This window comes from Chlorocebus sabaeus, chromosome 22 (assembly GCF_047675955.1).
Source record: "Chlorocebus sabaeus isolate Y175 chromosome 22, mChlSab1.0.hap1, whole genome shotgun sequence".
NCBI classification, from domain to species: Eukaryota; Metazoa; Chordata; class Mammalia; order Primates; family Cercopithecidae; genus Chlorocebus; species Chlorocebus sabaeus.
Window position 1 is genome coordinate 72,487,870 of NC_132925.1, and position 22,877 is coordinate 72,510,746.

The window sequence follows — 22,877 nt, forward strand, 5'->3', positions numbered from 1 at the left end:
ATTACCCTCCCCACTTTCCACTCCAGAACACATTATCTCATGAAGTATGTTGGCTTTGGTGCATCCTCTAAGAAGATAGAGGGTCTATAGTCAATTACCTTTGTTTGCAAACACCAATCCATCCTCTTTTCTCATTTCCTATTTGCTCCGCGTTCACCTTCATAGGATTCCATGGGTAGGTATTGGCATTAATATCAGTCATGGATCACCAGGTTTGAGAGATTTCCTTTATCTCAAGGCTTGTGATAATTGCAGATGAAATACCATTTGAATACTAAAGCTATAACCAGGCTGCTTCCAAAGTTGGTTCCATATTTCTTTGGGCTCAAAGAGCTAAAAATGAAAGCATCTCCTATGAAAAGGATCTCCTAATTATGCACTATATTAGGGGAATAAAAATAATATCTCAGTGCTAATCCTGGAGATTGCATCGCTCAATTACTAAGCTGAAATTTGTGAGAATGTAGGAAAGAAAAACAATCACATACTACCTTCTTACTACTTTTTCAGCCGTTTCTTGTCATTCCCTGAACATGAGATCAGTATTAAGTGCCAGAAATCATGGCAGAAGATAGAGAAGAGAAACTGGAAGATTTGAAAAGTTATTCAGTAATTTCTGCCTGACACTCATGATTAACTTCCCAAGTAAATTCATCAAGGAAAAACTAGAAACTCAGAGCCCAGGTTACCCCATATTTTGGTTATAGGGAAACTAGTTAAAAGCCATCATCAGTATTTCACAAGCATAAATTTTTAAGCAAGTTATAGCTTTCCACTTACTCAAATTCCTAGTATTGGTCTGAGTATTTTATAGGATTCAAAATTTAAATTCTTGACTCTAACTTTCCATCAGCACACCACCTAACTCACTGCTCAGATTTACACCTGAATATTAACAAATAAACCATCTAGGCTGAATATATTCCACAGGCCCTCTTTTAACTTGGCTTTGTGTCCCAAGAGGGTTTTTTTTGTGTCCCATGGGTTTCCTTATCCTATGGCTTCCTTTTGAGTTCAACTATTGGGAGCTCCTAGAGGAGACTGGAGGGAGAAACAAAAAAGAGGTCCAGATATATATATGTTTTATCCCTTTGACACTGCCTTGGCCTGCATTTTCTCTAAACTGGTCTCAAAACTAACTTCTCTGTGTGACCCTCTCCTTTTTCGTGGTGTAGACACATTCTCCTTCATCCTTATCATATCACTTTTATAAATAATTTTCTGTCTCTTTTTATTTTTATTTTTTTGATAAGTTGTTTCTGTAAAATAAACCCTCCTCTAATTATCCTAATTTGAGCATGCTCTCTGTTTTATGTCAGAATCTACTGATACCCCGCCTAACCAATCATAGACTTGTGGTGCTTCTTCTTGAGTGTTATATAGGGCTTATGTTTAATATCATTGAATATGGTAATATTAACCGTGTAGATTTTCGGAAAGATTAGCATAGTTTTGCCACTCTAGGAATTATGAAATAACGGACCAGCCATAAAATACTCAAGACTAAACTGAGAAGTAAAGCAAAAGTTTATAGGAGTTTGAGAACAACAATAACAACAACAACAACAACAAAATACAAGGAATTTTTAAAGTCTGTAATTAGCTTCTAATTTTGGCAGAAATCTCTAGGGAAAAGCTGGATTCAGCTCTCCACACAGAAGGTTAACATTTTTTGGTACAAGGCATCATACCGGTAAAATAACTTTAACTACTGGCAGAAGAGGAACTGAGAGCAAGGGCAGTGGACACTCCAATGAGACCATCCATAGAAGAATCATCAATCACACTCAAATTGGCCAATGCAGACTTGAACAACAGGGTTTCTAAAAATTTCCTGGATGAGAGCTTCTGCTTTCAGAAAGATAAAATAGATGTACTTTTTCCTATTTCTCTCAGTAAGGACTGCTAAAAAACCTGGGTAGTATAGGTAAACCAACATAAGAAGACTCTAAAAGGTGAGAAAACAGAAGGGAACCCAGATAGCGAGGGACCTTGGAACCGGAAATGACATGGTGGTGAGTTCCTCCGAGTTTTCTTTTTGCCTGAAGTCAGCAATCCAGAAATGCCAATGGTTGAAGCAAAACATACCCTAACAAAAGCCCACTCTCTCCAGCCAAAGGACTAGGAAAGGGGAAGCCATGCAAAACAAAAAAAGAAAAACCCCTTTAGACAATAACTTATCTGCTTCAGCCACACACCACAGATAAAACGACATCCCTGCTCTGACCTGGTGATAAAGAGATGCCCCTCTTTTTTGCCACTGGGGTGGTGAGAAGCCCTTCACCACTAAGTTACAACAGAAGAATAATCAAGAATCTGAGTTTCTACCCCATACTTGGTAGGGAGCATCCACTTTCCTGACAGACCAGTGTCATAGGAGGCCTGCTAAAACCAAAGATATAAAGAAGGTCCAGATCTCACAACATAATATTCAAAATGTTCAGATTTTTTGTTTTGTTTTGTTTTGTTTTCTTGAGACGAAGTCTCACTCTGTCGCCAGGCTGGAGTGCAGTGGCGCAATCTCGGTTCACAGCAACCTCCACCTCCCAGGTTCAAGTGATTCTCCTGCCTCAGCCTCGCAAGTACAAAATGTTCAGGTTTTAATAATAAATAATTATCCATCCCACGAAGAACCAGGAAGATTCCAACTTCATGAGAAAAGACAATAAATAGACACCAACACCAAGTTGACAAAGATGTGAAAATTGTCTGACAAATATTTTAAGCAGCAATCATAAAAATGTTTCATTCAGAATAAACTTGAAACATATGAAAAATGAAAATTCTCTTCAAAGATAAAAAGATACAAGGAAGAATCAAATGGAAACTTTAGAACAGAAATAAGAAAATTAAATGAATTCACTTAACAGTAGAATGGAGAGGACAGAAAAATAATCAGTGAACCTGAATATAGAGTAATAGAAATTCCAACTTTAAACAAAGGAGAAAATAAACTCTCTCTCTCTCACTCTCGCTCTCTCTCTCTCTATCAGATTACACATATTATTTGTATCTTATATTTTAATTAATGTATTACATATATTTGTTATATTAATAAGTCATATGTTTATTATCCAATTACATGTATTAACTATATATAATAATGTACATAGACATATGCATATGCATATTATGGATATGTACACATGCCTATGATAGAGTTATACGAATAGGAGTTATATTCAGAGACAGGGTAACTTTTTTTTTTTTAAATCTAACATTCATGGCTTGGAGTCCAAGATGAGGGGTGAAAGAGGATGAAAGGAAAGTATTCAAAGAAATGATAACTGAAAACATTTCAAATTTGGCAAAAGGTATACACCTATAGATTCAAGAAGCTGAACAAGTCCCAAGCAGAATAATTGCAAAAAATTGTTGCCAAAGCACATGATAGTCAAACTTCTGAAAGCAAAAGATAAAGAAAAAGTCTTGAAAGCAGTCAGAAAGAAATGATGCTTTAATTATAGGATAAAAAATTTAGTTGACAGCAGCTGTCTCATCAGAAATCATGGATGCCAGAAGGAAGTGTCACAACATTTTTTTAAAGTGCTGCAAAAATAATGTCAACCCAGAATCTTATATCCAATGAAAATATCCTTCAAAAATCAGTAAGAAATGAAGGCATTCTTAGAAAATGGAAAATAAAGGGGTTTGTCAGTAGGCCTAATCTATGGCTAAAGAAAGTTCTCTGAATAAAAGAAAGGATGAAAGAAAAAAACTTGAAACATCAGAAAGGAAGGGGGAACAATGGAAAGAGCAAAACATAATAGACTTTCCCTCTCTTCTTGCATTTTCTAAATTTGTTTTGACAAAGGAAGCAAAAATTATAATGATATCTAATGGGGATCTCAATGTATGTAAAGGATAGATATATTTAAGGCAATTATTTCCTAAATGGAAAAGTGTAATGAGATGTAAAGGAAGGTAAGATTTCTATACTTCATTCAAACTGGTAAAAAGAGGATACCAGTAGACTGCGATAAGTTGTATGTATATATAAATACAATACCTACAGAAATCACTGAAAGAGCTATACATATAGAGAAATATGCTCCAAAAACATTACAGGTAAATCAAAATAAATTCTAAAAGATGTTCAAGTAACCCATGAAAATAGAGGAGAAAGAAAGCAGAGAAATAAAAAAGAGAAAAAAAAAAAATAAAACATAAAATGGTAGACTTATGTTCTAATATGTCAATAATTACATTAAATATAAATGGTTTAAGTAGACCAATTAAGATAAAAATTGCCAGATGACCCATCTATATTCCATCAATAAGAAACTCACTGAAATTATTATATAGATAGTTTGAAGATAAAAGGATGAATGGAGATTTCCATGCAAACATCAACCACACCATACAGAAAATTAACTCAGAATGGATTGCAGCCCTAAATTTAAGAACTAAAATATAAAACTCTTAGAAAACAACATAGGAATAAATCTTTGTGACCTTGAATTAGGCAATGATTTCCTAAGTATGACACCAAAGCAAACACAAAAGCAGCAAAAGAACAAATAGGTAAATAGGACGTGGTCAAAATTTAAAACTTTTGTGTTTCAAAGGACACCAGCAGAAAACCAGTCCACAGAATTGGAAAAAAAATATTTGCAAATCATGTATGTGGTAAGGGATTTTATGCAGAATATATAAAGGGTTCTTACCACTCAACAGATAACCCAATTTAAAAATATGCAAAAGAGATGAGTAAACATTTCTTCAAAGAAGATATGCCATTGGCCAATAAACGCTAAAAAGATATTCAGTGTCGTTAGTCATTCAAAAAGTGCAAATCAAATGACAATAAATTCCATTTAATACCCACTAAGATAGCTAAGTCAAAAAGACAATAACTAGTGTTCGTGAGGATGCAAAAAATGAGAACCTTCATACATTGTTGATGGAATTGTAAAATGGTGAAGCCACTTTGGAAAACAGTTTGGCATATCCTCAAAATGATAAACACAGAGTTACCATATGATCCAACAGTTCCCCTATTCTAGGTATACACCCTGAAGAAATCTGAACATATGTGTACACAAAAGCTTTTGCATTAACTTTTATAGTAGCATTATTCAAAATAACCAAAAGGTGCAAACCAACCAAATATCTGACAACTGATGAATGAATAAGTAAAATATGGTATATCCACGGAATAAAATATTATTCAGCCACAAAAAGAAATGAAATATTGATGCATGCTTCAACATGGAGAATCTTGGATACATTATACTAAGTGAAAAAAGTCACAAAAGGCCATGCGTTATGTAATCCCATGAAATGCCTAGAATATACAAATTCATAGAGAAAAAATGGTAAGTTAGTAATTGCCAAGGACTGGATGGAGAGATAAAGAAGGAGTGACTGAATGGTTGTGGTGTTTCTTTTTGGTGATTAAATTGTCCTAAATTTAGTTAGTGGTGATGGTTGCATAACTCCGTGATTATACTAAAAACCACGTAGTTGTACATGTTGACAGGGTGAAATTTATGCATATGAATTATGTACCAATAAAGCTGTTATTTTAAAGTAAAAAACAAGAAAGACAGAGCTATTTATGACAAACCCACAGCCAATATCATACTGAATGGGCAAAAACTGGAAAAATTCCCTTTGAAAACTGGCACAAGACAGGGATGCCCTCTCTCACCACTCCTATTCAACATAGTGTTGGAAGTTCTGGCTAGGGCAATCAGGCAAGAGAAAGAAATCAAGGGGATTCAGTTAGGAAAAGAAGAAGTCAAATTGTCCCTGTTTGCAGACGACATGATTGTATATTTAGAAAACCCCATTGTCTCAGCCCAAAATCTCCTTAAGCTGATCAGCAACTTCAGCAAAGTCTCAGGATACAAAATTAATGTGCAAAAATCACAAGCATTCTTATACACCAGTGACAGTCAAACAGAGAGCCAAATCAGGAATGAACTTCCATTCACAATTGCTTCAAAGAGAATAAAATACCTAGGAATCCAACTTACAAGGGATGTAAAGGACCTCTTCAAGGAGAACTACAAACCACTGCTCAGTGAAATCAAAGAGGACACAAACAAATGGAAGAACATACCATGCTCATGGATAGGAAGAATCAATATCGTGAAAATGGCCATACTGCCCAAGGTAATTTATAGATTCAATGCCATCCCCATCAAGCTACCAATGAGCTTCTTCACAGAATTGGAAAAAACTGCTTTAAAGTTCATATGGAACCAAAAAAGAGCCCGCATCTCCAAGACAATCCTAAGTCAAAAGAACAAAGCTGGAGGCATCACGCTACCTGACTTCAAACTATACTACAAGGCTACAGTAACCAAAACAGCATGGTACTGGTACCAAAACAGAGATATAGACCAATGGAACAGAACAGAGTCCTCAGAAATAATACCACACATCTACAGCCATCTGATCTTTGACAAACCTGAGAGAAACAAGAAATGGGGAAAGGATTCCCTATTTAATAAATGGTGCTGGGAAAACTGGCTAGCCATAAGTAGAAAGCTGAAACTGGATCCTTTCCTTACTCCTTATACGAAAATTAATTCAAGATGGATTAGAGACTTAAATGTTAGACCTAATACCATAAAAATCCTAGAGGAAAACCTAGGTAGTACCATTCAGGACATAGGCATGGGCAAAGACTTCATGTCTAAAACACCAAAAGCAACGGCAGCAAAAGCCAAAATTGACAAATGGAATCTCATCAAACTAAAGAGCTTCTGCACAGCAAAAGAAACTACCATCAGAGTGAGCAGGCAACCTACAGAATGGGAGAAAATTTTTGCAATCTACTCATCTGACAAAGGGCTAATATCCAGAACCTACAAAGAACTCAAACAAATTTACAAGAAAAAAACAAACAACCCCATCCAAAAGTGGGCAAAGGATATGAACAGTCATTTCTCAAAAGAAGACATTCATACAGCCAACAGACACATGAAAAAATGCTCATCATCACTGGCCATCAGAGAAATGCAAATCAAAACCACAATGAGATACCATCTCACACCAGTTAGAATGGCGATCATTAAAAAGTCAGGAAACAACAGGTGCTGGAGAGGATGTGGAGAAATAGGAACACTTTTACACTGTTGGTGGGATTGTAAACTAGTTCAACCATTATGGAAAACAGTATGGCGATTCCTCAAGGATCTAGAACTAGATGTACCATATGACCCAGCCATCCCATTACTGGGTATATACCCAAAGGATTATAAATTATGCTGCTATAAGGACACATGCACACGTATGTTTATTGCAGCACTATTCACAATAGCAAAGACTTGGAATCAACCCAAATGTCCATCAGTGACAGATTGGATTAAGAAAATGTGGCACATACACACCATGGAATACTATGCAGCCATAAAAAAGGATGAGTTTGTGTCCTTTGTAGGGACATGGATGCAGCTGGAAACCATCATTCTCAGCAAACTATCACAAGAACAGAAAACCAAACACCGCATGTTCTCACTCGTAGGTGGGAACTGAACAATGTGATCACTTGGACTCGGGAAGGGGAACATCACACACCGGGGCCTATCATGGGGAGGGGGGAGGGGGGAGGGATTGCATTGGGAGTTATACCTGATGTAAATGACGAGTTGATGGGTGCAGCACACCAACATGGCACAAGTATACATATGTAGCAAACCTGCACGTTGTGCACGTGTACCCTACAACTTGAAGTTTAATAATAAATAAATAAATAAATAAATAAATAAATAAAAACAAGAAAGACAAGAAAAATAAACCAGAAGTAATTATATTAATATCAGATAAATTAGACTTTGAACCGAAGACAATCACCAAGGACAGAGAGAGACATTTATGTTAAAAATGTCAATTCACCAAGAAGACATGAGGATCTTAAGTGTGCATGCACCAAATGATACAGTCACAAAATAGGTGAAACGAAAACTGAGAACTGAGAGAAAAATGGACAAACCCGTAATTATAGTTGCAGATGTCAACACCACTCTCTCAACAATTGATAGAACAATTGTATAGAAAATCATCAAAGATATATCATCAGTGCCATCAACCAACAGGATCTTATCAATACATATAGAATGTTCTACCGAATTACAGCAGACTACACAATCTGTTCAAGCATTCACAGAACATAGACCCATAATCTGGGCCATAAAACAAACCTCAACCAATTTAAAATAATTGAAATCATAGAAATGTGTTCTCAGACTAGAAATTAATAATAGAAAAATCTCCAAGCTCTTGGAAACTATATAATTACTTCTAATCAATCCATGGAATTAGAAAAGATGACATGCCTCAAGTCAATATTCTCCCATATTAGGAAACTAGAAAAATAAGGGCAAGTTAAACCCAAAGCAAGCAGAAGAAAGGAAATATTAACTGTAAGCCAGAAATTAATGAAATTAAAAACAATAGATAAAATCAATGAAACAAACAAAATGTCCCCAGTAGGTGAATGGCTGAACAAAGTGCTATACATCCATATCATGGAATACCACCCAGCAATAAAAAGGTGTGAAGTATTGATAAATACAACACCCTGGATAAAACTCAAGGATGTCATGCTAAGTGATAAAGGCCTTTCTTGATAGGTTGTGTATTGTATGATTCCATTTATGTAAGATTCTGAAAATGACAAAATTGTAAAGATGGAGAACAGATTATTGTTTTCCAGATGTCAGGGGTGGTGAGAGCTGTGACTAAGTGTGACTATAAGGAAGTGGCATGGGAAGGTCTATCTGGCAGTGGTTTCACAAATCCGCATGAGATAAAATGGCATAGAACTATACACACACCTTTTACCAGTGTCAATTTTCTTATCTTAATATTATAATATAATTATGTAAACTGGGTGGGGAGAGCTCTCTGCACTATCTTTACAACTTCCTGTGACTACAATTATTTAATTGCTGGATAAATTTCTTTTTTATCCTTCTGGGACCATGCATATTTATTATTTATAAATGCCCACTTATGAATACTTTAGTTTGAATACTTATTCAAAAACAGAAAAAGCATCCAAAAGACTGTTTTAAGGTTCTTGTTTATCCACATTTCACCTTTGTGACTTTGGGAGGGTAAATTAACCCTTTTGTAGATTTCAACTCTATTTAAAGGAGTTGCATTTGGTCTACTTTGTGTCCTCTAATTTGTTATGCGAGAAGCTAAGAATACCTAGTCTGCTTATGCCTGCAGGATGCTTGAAAAGATCAAATGATATATCTTATCATGATTTGCAGATAGCAAGTGATCAGTAACTACTTGCTAGACTTAATAGGGTTGGATTGTACCTTTACGATAAATTAAGTATACATTAAGTGTATAAATTAAGAGATGCACATTATGGGGCATTATTATGGCCAAGTTTGTAGTGTGTAATGCATCCAGACTGTCTTTTTAGGACAGTTTAATTTAAAATGCTGCCTTTGTGAAACGTCAAGACCATCAGTGAATTTTGCACATAGAGGATGGTCTATGTAGTCCAAATGACTCTCTATAACCATAATATCTATGGTGGATGTTTTTGATGCCAAGATCTACTTTACTAGAAAAGCTCACTCATCTCCCAGCTGCTATGAGTTTTGCTGCTAGTAGCTGACATTTATCTTGTTCACAAGAGAATTCTCAGCAAAGAAGGTTATTCTTAACTAGAAGGCTATTCCCAGACCTGAGAATTGCCCACATCCAATACCAAACACAGGGATCAAAAGACCAACCCCTTTGCTTCAAAGTGGGACAACTCTGTGGTGCAGCTTATGCTTCAGAGCTTCTCTTGAGATCCAGCTGAATGGAGGTTCCAGCTGAGCCCACATCCTTGCTTGGTCCAATTCTGCCCCACTCCCTGGCTCCCTTTATCAAAAACATCCCTTCAGTAAATCACATGCACCTGAATTCCTGTCTTAGGATCTACTCAACTCAGATTCCCACAAAGGCCAGTGAAGTGGATTGAGATTTGAGGATGGATTCAGTATGATCATGAATGGCATTAGTACCCTTACAAAAGGGACTCCAGAGAGATCTCTCTTTCCTGCCATCTGAAGTTACAGTGAAAACACTGCCATCTAGGGAGGAAGCCCTCACCAGACACTCAATCTGTTGGTCCCTGGATCTTGGACTTGCCAGCCTCCAGAGCTATGAGAAAGAAGTTTCTGTTGCTTATATGTCACTCAGTCTCTGGTATTCTGTTGTAACAGCCTGAATGAACTAAAACAGTGGGCATGTATTTGCATGTCTGCATGGGTATGTGTGCACATGTGTCTGTGTGCATGTATGTGTGCATATGTGGTTACAATAAGACTGTACTATTTTGCTTTTCCTCTCTTAGCAGCTGCTGAAAACCGTCTGCCAGGAGTTCTAATCTCCTTTGTCTATCATGCTTGTTCCACCTTGAGAGGTGTTAGGAGAGCCAATTCCTAAAAACATGAATCTTGCTACTTCCTCAGAAGGACTCTAGCATCAAGTGGAGATTTTCTTTTTAAGTAAAAGTATTTTCCCCCTCTAATATTTGAAAGATGGTCCTTTTGTGACTCCTTTGCAGAAGGCCTTCTTCTGATTGCATGGTCCTGTACTTTCTGTCTCTCTTCATCAGATCTTCGTGTCTGTAGTGTCTTTTGTTTGTTCGTTTGTTTGCCTGAGCTAAAGACATAGGCTGACTTTTTATCACTTTCCTTTGGAGGGACAATTAGTAAGAATCTTTCTGATTTTAAAAACATAAACTTGCTGATTCCCACCTCCCTCGTTTGCTATAAGAGCCTTGAGTTTTGTAGTATTACTGTATTACCCCCAGTACATTAGCTATAGTAAAATGTGTGCACATGCAGATATGCATATGGACCATAAGTTCATGGACCTCACGTGTGTTTCTGTATAACCGTGTCCACTCAGCTAAGGACTTACACCAGTGGGTAAGCCATAGAGGCAGAGTCTCTATGCCTGACTTTTGAGGCTATTTTACATCTGAGTTGGTCAGAATCCCTTCAATGTGGGATAGGCAGTGTTCTCTAGAGGTATGAGCCCTTCTGCCCGATGAGGTCAGACTCTCCCTAGTGCCTAACCTTTACTGGATAGACTAATTTATTTGACTGAATGAATTACATTTGACAGTGCCTGTCCCTGGTTTATGAAAATGAATATTACACTCACTTACATTTTAGCCATGTTTATAAAAATTGCCTTTAAATTATCCCTAATTGCAGAGAACACTGTACTCATAACCATTGGAGTTAGATGTGTGTCTTCAAAATCGACTTTTTATATTATTTTTACCATTTTTTCTTAAAATTTACATACAACTTGTTATATTCCTTAATATGTTGATATTTCTTACATTTTAATGTTTTAAATTATATGGGATACAACTTATACCTTTGACAATTATATCAGTTCAGTAAATACAATTGTAGTTTGTTCATTAACTATTTTTTACTTGCTTTCTGAATTTTCTTTGGGCAATGAATAAGAAGAAGAAAATAGTACTTAAAATACAATAACATTGTAAAATATTTTGTCCACTCAAAACATACATGTGTCCATGACATCTTTTATCTTTCTTACATATTGTTGTAACATAGTTTCTTCAGCTCTCTTTTTGTACCTTGATTTACAAAGGATTTAATAATGTCAGCCAAGAACTTTTTTACATCATCACAAGCCTGCTACACTTGTTCTGTACAGTGAATACACACAAGTGGAAATAACCAGAGTACGTGTGCTTTGGCAATAAATGCAGCACTTGGGGATGCGTTAACAACTTTAGTATCTTTGTTACTTAAGTGGCCTAGAAGAGATAGCACAGCTTCCAGGAGGGTATAGCTCACTTCCAGAAAAAAAATCTGGCTCACTCACTCACAAATAAAATAGACACTTTTTTCTTTTTCCTTTATTTTTGTTGTTGTTGTTGTTGTTGTTGTTGTTGTTGAGACGGAGTCTAGCTCTTGTTGCCCAGGCTGGAGTGCAGTGGCATGATCTCGGCTCATTGCAACCCCCACCTCTTGGGTTCAAGTGATTCTTTTGCCTCAACCTCCCGAGTACCTGGGACTACAGATACCCGCCACCACATCGGCTAATTTTTGTATTTTTAGTAGAGACAGAGTTTTGCCATATTGGCCAGTCTGGTCTCGAACTTCTGACCTCCAGCGATCCACCTGCCTCGGCCTCCCAAAGTGCTGAGATTACAAGTGTGAGCCACCACGCCCAGCCAAAATACACACTTTAAGCAAGCTTTATGATTGCAATATGTGAGACTATTCATTCCTCCCCACTTTCTCCTTGTGAAAAGTATATATAATTGCATATTTAATATTTGTGTGGGGGAAATCTATGATTCCAGAACATAAAAGCAAGTCAAGAACAGGCAGTTTCCTTCCTCTGGAATTTATCTTCATCTCTACATTTTAGCAGCCTCTCCCTATGAAAGTGCTATTGTAATATGTTCATGTATTCATTCAGCCAATTTTGATGGAGGACTTGTAGATATGTAGATGTGATAGCAACCAAGACACACAGTGTGTCTGCCTTAATTGTCATAGGAAGATGAAAAAATAAAGAGGTTTACACCCAAAATAACTACAGATTTTGATAAGCACAACAAAGGCAACTCCTGAGTAGGGCAAGATTACTCTGGACACTACAACCAAGAAGAAAGGCTATTTTAGCTGAGATATGAGGAGCAAGCAGGGTGAGGAATGATCCAGGCAGAGGAAATAGCATGCCTGGAAGTAGGAAAGAAAATGAGGATGGCTGAGGATTATGGCTATGGTGTTGTTGGCTCCATGGGAAATGATGTGAGACACAGAAGAAGAGGCTAGATCTTAAGGATCTGAGTTTACTGCATTTGGATATACTCTAAATGCAAGGGGAAGCCATTGAAGGTTTTAAGCTAGATCAATATAATCTGATTACTTGTGTGCTTTGTAGAAGATGGATTAGAGGAGGCCAAGGATAGAGAGATAACAACAACAACAAAACCAGCTTTTAGAAGACTAGGCAATCAGAAATGATAGTCTGAGCCAGGCTGGAGCCAAAAAGAAGGGACAAATATGTAATATAAATGGAAAGAGAAAATTGATAGAAGTTGTTGATGGCTTGGAAGTGGAAGGAAAGATGAAGGAAGCAATGATGACTTGTCTTTCTGGCTTAGGCATCCAAGTGGATCTTGGTGCCTTTTACTAATATGGGCCAGACTGCTTTTATATTTCATATCTACATGAGGAATATGACAGCTGCTCTTACTTACTAGTGTGTCAAGTGGTGCTGAAATGTACATGAGGCCTTTGCCTTTTATCTCATGCTTAGCTACTTTCTATTGAATTGTAAGTGTAAATTACTGCTGTTACATGATCCATTACCTGGATACTGTTGATATCAGCCATTTTTTTTTTTAAATAAGGGGGCAAAAAACCTCTTAAAAGTAATTTCATGCATCTATCCAGTGGATGTGACACTAACCTTTATCATGGAAAAATAAACACAAGAGTTGATATAAAGCTTTCTTTCAAGTGCTGATTGTGGGGTCCATAATTCACCCTGAAGAGCTGGTATGATGATAGCATGAGGCCTCCCAAATATATTCATAACAATATACAACCAAAGATTTCTGTTTTATACAGGTCAGTGGAGAATCATCACCACTGAATCAATGTATCTAACTTCTTGAATGTCTACATTTAAAAAGAATACATTCCTGCTAAGATGCCTATCAGCTTTTGTGATTATGTTTCATAAAAGCAAATTCTCATAAAGTGAGCTTTTAAAGGGACCAATTTTCTGCTTCTCTTGACTATATAAGACATTCAGGAATTAATGAAAAAAAGCAATGCCTGTCTGGTTTGTAAGCATCACAGTCTTATTGCTGCATAAATTCTCACAGGTCAACTCAGAAAACTGTTCAGGGTCAAAATCTCATCTAGTCACCTAGATTAAAACTAATTTCTCTAAAGGGTATCCTATATTGAAGCTTTTTCATGCAAATAAATAGTAAGGGCCTTATTCTCTCTTCCTTTATTAGTTGGGCATGTCATGAATTTGAACAGAACATTTTGTTCTGTTCTCTAATTACATGCATTATCAGAAAAAATCTATGCCTTGCATACATATCATTAGAAACAGCTCTGAGAGTGCAGTTCTATCACAGGGCTCGTCACGGCAGCTCATCGTAATATTGACAGTTTAATCTTTTTGTTTCATACAAGATTAAAAGTCACATGATATCCATTTCTTCAGAGCTCAGATGGTGAATCCAATTGGGCTTAATCCATAGCTAAGCACCGTCTCTATCGTGAAGATAGACTCTATTTTCACAAATGCACTTGGTAATTATCTACCGTTATAGGGAAGATACTTCGTTGATGAGAAAACCTGAGAAAACTGATTTTCTAAAAAATAATGTTTACTCACAACTAAGTGGCTGAACAAGAGAAATCAACGACACCCTTTCCCTTCAGAGGAAATGACAAACCAGAATTGTCACTCACTCATCTCCTCTGGTGGTTTGAAGACACCGTTCTATTTGGTCATTTGGTTTATTGGCTGTTGAAATGTAATGGCTACCTTTGAAATGAAATGACTTTTCAAAGTCCTTTATTGAATCTCAGGATGTGTCAGTAAAGAGAGGGGAAAAAAAAAAACAGATGGAATTTGGACACAAAGAAAAACAGCTTTTGCTCAAAGACTATTTATTAAAATGATAGTACAATGCACTTTGTCTGTGAGGTGGCAAGTTACAAATAAGAAATATGAGAACCTGTAGAGCTGTTGGAATTTACATTATGCGGCAGCTTTCCATCAGAAATGCAACAGTAATTTAGAGTTAGGCTCTTCTGGCAGATTTATGTTTCAGTAAACAAACAAAAGGACTTTCTTGACTACAGTGCCAGCTGCAAGAAAAGCATCACATGGATTGAAGGCAACGTTGGGGGATTTATATGGCTTATTCGTCTCGTTCAATACACTTACATATTTCACTCATACTTGTATTCATATTGAGGGCCAAATTAATATGAATGAGACTCAGCACATCCCATCAGAATGTATCAAAACAACCACATGTTAAAATGGGTGTAGAGTGGGGTGTCGGGAAGAGGAAGCATTCTTTCAGTTCTCTGTAGTCCTGTGGGATTTCTAGTTTGATTTCTGGTTCGTATCATGGCTATTATTTCACAACTGGATGTTATTCCAACATGTACCTAGTACTGTGCAAATGACGATATGCTTTGATCCTAAGTGCAAATGAATACAGCAGGTTTGAAAAAAGTGAGAATTTTGAAGAGTGCTGTTGAACCTTCAGGTAAGCATCTTTCGTATTTGGCAAGGAGCAGGAGACAGTTTCTCTGTTGTCTGATAGGGACTTCCCTCTCACCTTGGCTCCCCGGAGATTAGAGGGGGCCATATTGCTGCCCAATTTTTATCAACATTGAAATAGTCACTTTGAGAAACATGAGATTCCCTGGAAACTTTTCTTAGGTCCCCAGGCCTTTTCACCCAAAAGACTTAGATTCAGAGGATACAGTTTGGGTGTCAGGCAATGAAAAGGTTGTCGATCTGGTTCTCCTTGCCTGGGTAAACCTGAATAACTGATGGTAGTGGGCAACACCACCAGCCCTTGTCAGTGTAGTTGATCAAATTCAGCTGCTGGCTAAGGTTGCTTATCCTGGGGCTGTTTTCAAGAGTCTCTTCTGTTTCCTAGTTTGTTACCCTAACACCATGCTTCCAGGATTTACAGCAAAGAGATTATTAAAAATGCTCACTGTCAGTCTCCACAGACGTCCTGTACTCTAACACAGATGAGGCCATATATTGAATCTCATTCTAATAGAGGCCTTTTGGGGTAAGGTCTGTAGGCTGTGTCTGGTTATTAATGATGTATGCAATGGTCTTGAAGCCCAACTTTTAGAAAGCTGAATGCCACAGACTAGTTCTGGGAAGAAACGGGTTAAACAATGACCCCTTTCCTCTCTCGTCTCCCACTCTGGCATTCATCAGCCATAGTAATAGGGCTATGATAGAGACCAAAATGTTCTGTCATAAGTACTTCTCATATTGCAGGCATAAAGCAACTGAGTCATGATTGAATAATTATCAGACAGTAAGAAGTACCTCTTCTGGAAAGTACCCAGAAGAGGATGTTTCCTGACTTCTTCTAAATAGCAAGTACCTTCCCAACCTCAGAGAAGAGGTATTTTTACACTTTACCTTATAAAGTATAAAAATATCTGAGGACATTAAGGAGAAATCAGAGGCTGGACGCAGTGGCTCACGCCTGTAATCACAGCACTTTGGGAGGTCGCAGTGGGAGGATCACCTGAGGTCAGGAGTTTGAGACCAGCCTGACCAACATGGCGAAACCCCGTCTCTACTAAAAATACAGAAATTAACTAGGCATGGTGGTGCATACCTGTAGTCCCAGCTACTTGGTAGGCCAAGGCAGGAGTATCGCTTGAACCTGGAAGGCAGAGGTTGAAATGAGCGGAGATCTCACCACTGCACTTCATCCTGGGCAACAGAGCAAGACTCTGTCTAAAAAAAAAAAAAAGAAGAAGAAATCTGACACACAAGTAGAGAGAATATGGGAAAGATTAAGATTCAACTTAGAATTGTCCCTTAAAGGACTCAGATTTCCCTTTCTTATGAGTTGAAAATGTCTATTTAATTTAGGCATGATGACTACATAAGAGATAACAAATCAAAAGGAATATTTGTAATGCAGTGACTGTGTAATTTATGAAAAATGATGTCTAGGTTATACCCAAACAGTTGCTACTTTGGACATTTTGCATTTAATGGATCACGCAAATTGTTATTTATATGTATAAAAATAATGCATTTCATATAAATAATATACATAACATAAATAGATATTGCATGTTCTTTGTATAAATATATACTTGTATGCAAATAAAAATAAATTGAATAAAATGTATACTTATATATAAAAACATAAAAAGTACACATAAAATGTCTTTATGTTTAAGTATATACCTATACTTTTATATATATATGTGTATATATACATATTTAATGAAAGCATAGTATTGGTTTTGCCTTTCCTTTTGCTAGTGCTATTCTTGTGACAAATACTGTTAAATGCAAACTTCTAAACCACAGATAATATATGCGACCAATTGCTTCTGTTCATAAATGTAATTAAGCAAGAGAGTGAGTCAAGGATATGCTTCCAGCTTCTAGTTCATTTTTATAGACATTTGGTAATGATGAACTGAGCAATCAAGTGTCAGTATAAACTGATGTAACTTTTCATACCATGAGCATAATTATAGCTCTGGTTAAAAGTGTTACTGCAACACAAGCTAAATTGATGGCAAGTGTACTTTCAACTTGAAACACAGTCTCAATAGTGCTTGTAATTGCAGGTTTTTTGGGGGGGATGGGGAGTTGTGAATTATTGTAAATACTCTGTGTTCAACTGCATCATGGAAAGAAGCCTCGACTTTGTAATCCATCCTACTGAAGCCTAGGGAAGTGTATTTCCATCATTTGATTCCCACGGAGGTCTCGAAATGTTTCCATTGCTCAAGCACAAAACAGAGACATTTTACAAATTTAATGCAAACTAGACAATCAAGATCCTACTTCTCATGGAGCCTATTTTCTATAAAGTACATAAGTAAACAAGCAAAATAATTATTTTTTAAAAAGATTCCACTTTACATTTAAAAAAAAATCATACCATTAAGCAATTGTGATAAGGACCAGGAAAGAAACAGAGTCTTGTAATAAAAGCGAGCTGGGGCCACCTCTGAGGAGATGACCTTCCAGTAGAAACTGGAAGAGAAAAGCCAGCCTTGCAGAGAGTCCTAGAGAAGGCTAGAAGAGGGGGATAGCAAATGCAAAGGCTCTGAGGCAGAAGAGAGTTTGGCTGTGATAAGTATTCCCCACAGGTTGGGAGCCTGGGGCTTAGTGAGTGAGGGAGGGCGCAGGATGAATGGACCTTTGGATGTGGGGAAGAGCACAAAGATAGGAGAAACTGAAATGGAAATGGAGGAACTGCCCCCCTTAGCTGATTCTATTTAATTTATGCTGTTAACCTGATTGCCTGATTGCTTTCTAACCGAATACTACCCCTGTTGCCTGTCTCTAAGGGAGATGCAGAGGTCTTCTAGCCAATGTTTTAAACAAAGTTTCTTGCATTTCACACTCAAAAACTGTCAAACCTAACATATGAGTAGTCCCATCATCCCATGATCATTGATGTAGACTTCATCAGAGAATAATGAGCTCATCTTAGAAAAATCATCCCAACTTGTCTAATCACTCCACTTATCAAAATGTTGGCTAAGATAAATTATATTTAGAGCAAATAATCTAAGACACATGCTTGGCCTCCTCCGTATCCCCAGGTCAAATAAAACTGATAAATTACAAACTAGGTGACAAAACTATTTGGCACCCTAAAAATGGTTCTGCTCTAAGATGGCTCTGAATATTAATTCCTTAGCTCTTATGGAGGACATTATAAAACACAACTAATTCCGCTGCAAATGGCAGCCGAATTAGTGTAAACATATGATAAATCACCCCTTACAGTAGTTAAAGAAATACAAATTAAGAGTTAATAAAAATATAAAAAGAGATTCAACCATGCTTGTACTTAAAGACACTTCAAACATTACTTATATTATCTATCAGATTAGTAGGAATTTAAGATTTGATAACATCTAATGCTGGCAAAAATGTGAGAATTGTGCTTTAAAATACTGTGGTGGATAGTGCACATTGGCATGACATTTCAAAGTGTATTTTGGCAATAGTTGTCAAATGTTCAAATGGAAACATTCTTTGATCCGTTAATTTTGCTGTTAAGAATTTAACCTATGAAAAATCCTGTGAAAATGTGGCAAGATTTCTATAAAGGCCTGGAAATCATAAGTTTAGACATTTACCTCCCTGCCTACCTGCCTACCTGCAGGCAGAGGCTGAACCTAATGTTTCAAGTACTTTCTCAGCCATAGGAATTTATGGTTTCCTGAAGAAATGTGAATATCTTAAATTCTACATGACACAAGAAATCACCATCGCCCCACATTCAAGTTTTCTTCCTAACCAGTAATGGCTACTCCTAGAGCTAAATATTGCATGATTCTTCTTTTACTTTGGTTTCTTGACCAATCATCTATTAAAATTCACAAACGGGTCCACCATGGTGGCTCATGCCTATAATCCCAGCACTTTGGGAGGCTAAGGCAGGAGGAACACTTGTCCCCAGGAGTATGAAACCAGCCTGCACAACACAGTGAGATCCCATCTCCACAAAAATTTAAAAAATTAGTCAGACCTGGTGGCATGCACCTGTAGTCTCAGCTATTTAGGAGGCCAAGGTGAGAAGATCACTTGAGCTCAGAAGTTTGAGACTACAGTGAGCTGTCATCCTTCCACTACACTCCAGTCTAGACAATAGAGCAAGATCTTGTGTCTCTTAAAAAAAATAAAATAAAAATTCACAAATGTGAGTCTTTCTTAGAAATGCCCCACCAAGAGACAGATGCCCGTGTCTCTCATCTGCTTCACATTCAGGCTCTTTCCTAGGATTTCACTGATGCTGGGTGCAGTAGACTTTGTTAATTATTTCTCTAGTAGCCATTTCTTTCTTCCTCCTCTATTTAGGTCTCAGAACCACCCTTCTTCCTACAACACCATGTGATGCCCCTGAAACTGATTCTATCCCCAGCACCAAGAGTACACCCCATCCTGACTAGCCAAGTATAGGAAAGCTTTTTCCTGTGATTGGTCCAGAAGCCTAAGCAGAGTCATGTCTCCCAACCAGTTCAACTAGTGAAAGGCTTTTAGGGCTGGGAAGAAGTTCCACTTTTTTGCAATATCCCAGTTCATACTGATAGATGTACTGCAGACAAAAGGGAAGTTACCTAAGAACAAATCTTTCATAGACAAAGGCAATGGCAAGAGAAACCCAAAGAAAATGAGCCACAGCCTTGATCGCACTATGCCTGCAGCCCAAATTATATCTAGATTTCCAGTTATGAAAGGTATATCTTATAGTTTGTGTCCATGTGAGTTAGGTATATTGATACATGGAATATCATAAATCTTTATTAATAAAGACTTTTTGTGTGCTCTGTGTTTTAGCAAGGGTTTGAATTCAAAGCAACATTCTACCTGGCTTAGGATCAAATCAAGAGTAATATAATTTTTGTACTATAAAACCAATGGTCATTTATCTAGGGTTAGAGAAATTGCAATATTTCCAGTGGGAGATAGTGAAAAGGGAGTACTGCATGGGGAATATTTATAGCTTTAAGAAAAGTGTTAGAAAATCTTTTTAAAAATAAATTTTTTAAACTGAGTATTTTATGGAAAATATGCCACAATTCCATTCCGTGTAAACACTGCAAATATCTCACGAAAGTTAAAAAAAGAAAAAATAAATGAAGACTACAGACATTTGAAATGCAGGTTCTTCTTGAGAGTCTTCTTGAGAGTCTGTTCATATCCAATTAACTTGTACAATCCCACCCCATTATGATGCAATCCCAATATTTTTATTACATTTTGCCTATGGCTACTCCTTCAATCTATGGATTCTGTAGGCTACCCACTGAAAAATGGTAATTAATATTTCTTTATATTAAAAATATTTTGTGCATCCATACTACCAAAATTATTTTTACTTCCTTATACCCTCTTCTATCACGTGCCCACACACGTGCCCACTGACACATGCTAGTTTACTGTTTCTCACCAACGAATTAGTAAGATTAATTCATTAAATTTCCATATTCAGGAGGGCCTGTCAAGAACCTTCCAGATTTCTTTTCACCGGTGTTGCTTGACAGACAGCTAAAACTTCTGAATTAAAGATTATCTCCAACTGATAAAGTTTAGTTACACAAACATTGAGAAACAATGAGTTTTTATTACCCATGGAAAATAAATGCAGAAAATTCAAACTCACTACCTAGGTTTTATGTTTTATAATACAAAAGTTCTTGTATCTCAAGTTCAAACATAGAGTTTGATATGAATCCCAACAGAAGATAGACTATTCAGCCACAATTATAGCTGTTCCAGATTTGGGGCATGGGTTGCATATCAGTCTTTGTTATGGAAATGAAATTATGGTACTCAGTAGGTCACCCATGGTTTTCTTTTATGAACTGAAATTTGTTTCGCTGATTGGTTGGTTATGGCAGTTGGTGACAAAAGAGACTTTGGGGAAGGGGAAGTGCCTATTTGAAGATTGAGGAAAGGAAATTTTATAACTTGCAAAGGAAAATGCTACTGACATGTCAACAGATCTGTAATACAAGGAATAAGATGTCTTCCCAACATGCCCTACTAATTTTAGAGTTTGGTAGCCATTTTTTGGTTGGATGAGGGTAAATGGGTTGATAGACGTCCTGTGTTATATGTCTCAGGAATCAGAGTTGAGTTACTTTTTTCTTTAACTAAAATTTCCGCGTTTGTTAATTCGTGCTGCTCTTTCTGGTAAACATTGGACAAGGGTTTAGAAAAGTTGTTTGTAATCTTTCTGCTGCTTTCTTTCTGGTGCATTCTAGATTGATAATACTTTCCTCAGCAGCACTCAAAAAAAAATCTTATTCAACAGTTCAAATGCTTGAACCAAACAGGAGTAGAAATTTACATGAAAAATAAGGTTTCATTGTTTCTTCTTGGGTGCGAGGATTATTTTTTTCTTGTAGCACCATAAGTATCACCAGGATTCTCTTAGATATCTCCTTCTGTAGTCAATTTTTTTTTCTTTCCTGGAGTTGCTTGAGTTGCTGTTTGAGATCATGAATTTGCTCAGCTGCATAAAACGATGGAGACATTTTGAGGGAGGCAATGCAGCACGGATACATCAAAGATTGAATCATTCTCTCCACCTCTTTCCAACTTTTCTTTCCACCTATTTGGTGTGGAAGTTTTCATCTTCATGATAGTCACCTCATGATAACAAGAGAGTTGTTTCATTTTTAGCTGTAGGTCTCATTTCCAGGTAAGGACGTTCAAAAGCCCAAAGGGTCATGCAGTTGAGCCTGCCCCTTTTGAAAGCTTTTTTTGGAAACCCAATCCAGTAATGCCTGCATGCATCTTGGGTTACTGGGCCACCTCTAACTGCATAGGAGTCTGGCAAAGTAGGTAATTTTAGCTGGGAGCATTGTTGCCTGCACAAAATCAAGATGTTGTTAGTAAGGATGAAGGGGAGAATGGGTTAACTGGGCAATGAGCAATGTCTGCCATACTATCAAAATGCTGCTCTTAGCATTCAAATTGTTCAATCTGGATGTAAGTCAGGTGGGATGCTCATGGACACATTTTTGATTCTTTACTTTCCCTTCTGTATTTTAAGCACAGATCAACAGAGTGGATAATTCATACAGATTTTCCATGGCTGCCTTCATCTGCTCTGTGCCCTATTTCTCTTGTAAAACATTTGCTATTGGAAAGCAGAAAAGGCCTCCCCAACACTCAAGTCTGAAGATGGCATTGCCATCCCACCTTCTGGTAGGGCTGTACTGAGTTCTTTCTTCCAGAGAAGAAAGTGGGTTGTCATTAAACCATCCATGCACCGATTTCTCTGGGACTTTTGGATAATATCTAGAGATCATGGAGGGCCGGACTGTAGTCTTAGCACTTTGGGAGGCAGAAGTGGGAAAATCACTTGGGTCCAGAAGTTTGAGACCAGCCTGGTCAACATAGAAAGATCCTATGATAAGAAAAATTTGTCAGGTGTGGTGCCAAGTGCCTATAGTCCTACCTACTCAGGAGGCTCAGATGGGAGGATTGCTTGAGTCCAGGAGTTGTAAGTGGAGGCTGAAGTGAGCTGTGATTGTACCACGCACTCCAGGCTGGGCAGTACAGCAAGATCGTGTTTCAAAAAATAAAAAATAAAAACAAAGAAAAAAGTAAAG